At 37.3% G+C, this 5,502-nt stretch overlaps 1 non-coding gene across 1 annotated transcript; it reads right to left on the bottom strand.

Moving 5' to 3' along the window:
• Nucleotides 1-5,194: 5,194 nt before the first annotated feature.
• Nucleotides 5,195-5,302, bottom strand: LOC124516769 (U6 spliceosomal RNA). The gene has a single exon (XR_006963169.1). It is a non-coding gene; the product is annotated as a U6 spliceosomal RNA (small nuclear RNA).
• Between the last annotated feature and the right edge of the window lie 200 nt (nucleotides 5,303-5,502).

Here is a 5,502-nt window from a genome sequence, read left to right as displayed (position 1 = left end):
CACATACCAAGGTTTTACTGTATAGATACACCCATCCGTCTCTATATATCTTTTCATGAATATGTGCGGGCCATTCTTTTGGGTACATACTTTGAGCTGGAACTGTTGGCCATACAGTATGCAAGCATTGAACTTTAGGGGATACTGCAAAACAGATTTCCAAGGGACTGTACCAATTTACACTCCCACAAGCAATATGAGACCCTTTTCGTACTAAAGAACTATTTTAGTATTAAAGAATTGTTTTGGTTTTGTTTTCAATTATAGTCATTCTGATACATAGGTGATAGCATCTGATTGTAGTATAGTTTTTATTTCTATGATAGCTAATCATGTACAGCACATTTTCATGCTTACTAGCAATTGTAGCAGACTTTTTAGCGAGTGACTTTTAAGTCTTTTTCTCAATTTTAAAATTGCATCGTCTGCCTTTTTTTAGTGACTGCTAGAAATCCAGGACTCTCTGAAGGAGGTTGATTCTCACAGCCTTAAGAATATGTTCTGAGGAGCACAGAGTCTTAATTTTACTACAATCAAATCTATCAGTCATTTCCTTTATAATCAGAGCTTTTCATGTCCTATTTAAGAAAACTTTGTCTACTGGAAGATGATAAAAATATCCTCATATGTAATCTTCTATAGACTTTATTGTGTTACCTTTCATATTAGATTTACAATCCACCTCAAACTAATTTCCATGCATGGTGTAAAACAGAGGTTCGGATCATTTTTTCTATATAGATATTTTATTGACATAACATTATTCGTTAGACAATCCACTACTTTCTCCTTCATTGTTCTATTTGCGTACTTTTTTACATTCATACCATACTGCCTCCCTTACTATAATATAATAAATGCTGACATCTGCAAAGGTAAGTTGCCTAACTTGTTTTTCTCCAAGATTAATTTCACCTTCCTTGGTCTTCTTTAGTTCCATACACATTTTAAAATCATTGTGAAATTTTTCACCAAAAAAAAAAATTCAGCTTAGATTTTAGTTGAAATTGTAATAAATCAATGGGCTGACTTTTAGGAAGGCCTACCAATATTTCATTGAGCTTTTAATCCCTAAACATGAAATGTCATTCCTTTTATTTAGATGTTCTGTAATTCCCCTCAGTAATATTTTATAGTTCTTTTTTTTTTTTTTTCAACGTTTATTTATTTTTGGGACAGAGAGAGACAGAGCATGAACGGGGGAGGGCAGAGAGAGAGGGAGACACAGAATCGGAAACAGGCTCCAGGCTCTGAGCCATCAGCCCAGAGCCCGACGCGGGGCTCGAACTCACGGACTGCGAGATCGTGACCTGGCTGAAGTCGGACGCTTAACCGACTGCGCCACCCAGGCGCCCCAATATTTTATAGTTCTTTGTGTCAATGTCTTCCAAATCTCTTCTAGATTTATTTCTAGAGTTGCTTTCTGGTACTATAAGTGATATCCATTTTTAAAATTTTATCTTTCAATTATTTGTGGCAATGTATGTTTACAAAGTATATAAAGAATTGAGAGTAAATCCAGTGACCTTACTGAATTTACTCAATTACTAATAATTTATCTTTAGCCTTTTTTGGATTTTCTAAGTACACAATCCCATCACGAATAGGTGCTAAGTTATATCAAATGCACTTTCCACAACTGTTAAAATGATCAAACAGGGGCGCCTGGGTGGCTCAGTCAGTTAAGCATCCGACTTAGGCTCAGGTCATGATCTCACAGTCGGTGGGTTCAAGCCCTGCATCAGGCTCTGTGCTGCCAGCTTGGAGCCTGGAACCTGCTTTGGATTCTGTGTCTCCCTCTCTCCCTGCCCTGCTTGTGCTCTATCTCTCTCTCAAAAATAAGTAAACATTAATTTTTTTAATGATCAAATAAATTTCTCATTTTTATGGTGAATTACACTGTTTGATTTTCAAATGTTAAGCCTACTTTGTATTCCTGGAATAAAACTCACTTATTTTTGATGTATTATCCTATTAGTATATCTCTGGATTTTTTTTTTTTTTTTGCACCAGGGTTTTTTACATGTTTATGGGAAAAATTAGCTAGTAATTTTGTCTTGTAATATTTTGAAAGGCTTTGGTTTCAAGTTCATTCTGGACTTTGAGAAGGATTTGGGTAGTTCTCTCCCATTAATTATGAATTAAATTTATATCATAGATCTAGGACTATTCAGAGTTTCTATTTTTTCTCGGATGTGTTTTGTTAAATTGCATTTTCCTAAGATTTCTTTTATTTCTTCTGTTTTTTCAAGTTGATTTACATAGAGTTGTTTACAATATCCTTGTATTAACTTTTCATGTATGTGCTTTCCGTTATGGGGGATTTGTGCATTAAACACTTTTTCTTGGTTAGTCTTGCCAGTAGTTTGTCAAACTTATTAGTCTTTTCAAGTGATCAACCCTTTCATTTGTTGAATTTCTCAATTGTGCATTTTTGTCTTTTTATAATTTTCTGCCCTCTATTTTCTTTAAAATTAATTTGATCCTTTTTTTACTAGATGATTAATATTGCTGCTCTCCCTTGTTTTATTCTAAAAAAATGAAACTACTGTCTTTCTTTTACTTCTACAGTATTTGATTTTTTAGCTTGATCGATGTGTGGCAAATGGAATAAAGGGTCTTTCTAAAATGTCTGTGTTCTATTCCCTGGAATCTGTGAATATGTTATCGTACATGGCAAAAAAGGAGACTTTGAGCATGTGATTAAGTTAGAGGATTCCAAGTGGGGAGCTTTTCCTGGGTTATCTGTGTGAGCTCAAAGAAATCAAAAGTGTCCTTAGAAGGGAAAGACGATGGCCAGAGAGTCAGACAAGGAAATGTGGAAAGCAGAGGGAGAAAATGGAGATTTCAAGATGCTACTTTAGTTGGCTCTGAAGATGAAGAAAAGAGCCATGAGCCAAAAAAAATGCATGTAGCCTTGAGAGCTGGAAAAAGGCAAGAAAGTGTACTCTCCTCAAGGTATCTGAAATACATCAAACCCGCTGACACCGTGATTTTAGCTTAGTGAGAACAATTTTAAACTTCTGACCTCCAGATTTGGCGACAATAAATTTGTGGCTTTGAATCACTAAGCTTGTGGGTATTTGTTACAAGCAGCGATGGGAAACTAATATCACATATTTGAACTTTTTTTGGTTACAGTGTCATTTGAACCTCACTTTTCCCAGCTAGATTCAATGTTTTCCTCCTTAGCTACATCCTCAGTGGTTTCTTCCAGATGGGTCGATGGATAATAAACTTTCATATGGATAATAAACTTTCATAGACTTTGTATCTCTTACATGCCTTGACTTTATTCTGACACCTTCCAGGCAGTATAATGGCATAGCTAGTCTAAGCACTCTCAAGTTGGATACTTTAAAGATGACAGTTTATTGACCTTATTTTTTTTTAATGATAAAAAGCCTGTTGTCAATCTAATTGCTATTACTTTGAGTAAATTCTGTCTTCTTCCCCCTCTCATAGATATTTAAAGTTATTTTCTATTTATCCTAGGTATCAGTGGAGATTTCCTCTTCCCTTTTTTAAGGTAAGTCTACGTATGTCATTTAACATAAAAATACATTTTTAGCTACCCTTCCTTTTTGTTTGGGAGACATAAGGAAGATTTTCCTTATTCTGTCTCATTCATCTGGACCTAGAAGACTTTAGGGATATTTAAATGAGAAACGGAACACCGGTATTAAGACTTCTTGAAATATGACACTTCTAATGAAATCGCACCCCCTATTGATTTTAGCACAGTTGTGCACTCTTTGCATTGTTTCGAAAATTTCTTAGTAAGTCCTAGTCTGTCCCGATCTTACTTTCCCTCTTTATCAGTTTTCCTAAGGCTCTGAATACCTTAATATCCACATAAAATACAAGATAATGTGTCAGTTTAGCCATCCTAATACATTTCTATAAATTATGTCAACAGAGGCAGGGTTCTTATTTTATGCTACACTTGATTATTAAGGAAGAACATAGAGAAGATAGAAGAAAGCAAACAAAATGCTAGTTAGACATATTAATTCAGTTTTCTGAAGTTCTTTGGTAAAAGGTGGATAGTTCATGTATCTTTGCAAGATCATATTCTATAGTTAAGTAAACTAATTAAGTAAAAATAATTTTTCATAATTACCAGGACCATCATGGATGTGTGTATGTGCGGGCATGCACATGCGCACACACGCACACACACACACACGCTCTCCCTTTGCCATGAAATGCAAATTTTCTTGTTAAAAATAAAATGAAAGCTCCCTACATTCCACAGTACTACAGGAATAATTTTGTTTCAAGGTTACGAGTTTTGGGGCCCCTGGGTGGCTCCATCAGCTTCGACGGTCAAGCTTCCGACTTCGGCTCAGGTCATGATCTCAGGTTTCATGATTTCGGGCCCCACGTCAGGGTCTGTGCTGACAGGTCAGAGCCTGGAGCCTGCTTCAGATTCTGTCTCCCTCTCTCTCTGCCCCTCCCCCACTCTCACTCTGCCTGTCTCTCTCAAAAATAAATAAATGTTAATTTAAAAAAAAGAAACACAAGTTTTGTATTTTTCTCTTTTGAAAAGGGGCAAGTCGTATGGCATCAATATGTGTAAACAGCTTATGGGACCAATTCAAAGATATCTTAGGTGAAAATGACAGGAACTGTTCACTGTGGCAATTGCCAAACACATTGAGAAGGCAGAAAGAAGGTGTTGATCCTGAGAACCTCCTTGAAGCTAGGCTGCTTCCTCAGGCCCCCAGGCCCTCGCTCAGCTTGGAACTGAACTCTGAAATGCTCCCGCCTTCTCTGCCAGTCGCAGCACCAAAACCTTTATTTGTGCGGTTTTCAGTTAGTTGCCACAGAGGAAGCAATCTGTACTGATTCAAGCAAGAAACAATACAAAACTCTCGGCCCATGGAATTAGTTAACTAAGTTACAGTTAAATCCCAGCGTCACCAGTACCTCGTCTCAGTTTCCCCTTCACGAGAATGAAGATAGCAAATATAACTGCCTCTTGCAATAATTATAAGGAATAAATGAGAGAGCATGTATGCAAATGGGCCAGATGTGAGATGTGGCCCGCAGATACAGTACGTAAAGAGCTAAGCACTAAATTTAAACTCAAACTTGACTTAAATTTGACTTTGAGCTTAGATTGTCCAAATCTAAGACATGCATGGCATCTTATCATTTATAATCTGTAGGACAGTAGATAATTGTTCACTGTTACGACACTATTCTCATGAATCTATGTGTCATCCCTGCGCAGGGACCATGCCAGTCTTCTCTGCGTCGTTCCAATTTTAGTCACGTGTGCTGCCGAAGCGAGCACACAACAGTACTCTCGATGAGCATAAACCCCTAACGGGTTTTCCAAGAATTCTTTCCATCGTATAAGATTCCACGTGGAGAGAAGGTTTGGGGATGCATACGGCATTGTGCAGGCAACTTGCAGAACTGCGAAAGCCAGCCAGGGAACACAGACGGCGGAGAGGGTCGGTATCAAGCCCGAGAGTGTCCCTCAGATCAGGT

The sequence above is a fragment of the Lynx rufus genome, unplaced genomic scaffold, assembly GCF_022079265.1.
Source record: "Lynx rufus isolate CCGP_SWC_20201006 ecotype Redwood Valley unplaced genomic scaffold, mLynRuf1.p SCAF_2, whole genome shotgun sequence".
NCBI classification, from domain to species: domain Eukaryota; kingdom Metazoa; phylum Chordata; class Mammalia; order Carnivora; family Felidae; genus Lynx; species Lynx rufus.
This window is presented reverse-complemented; position numbering and strand designations above follow the sequence as displayed.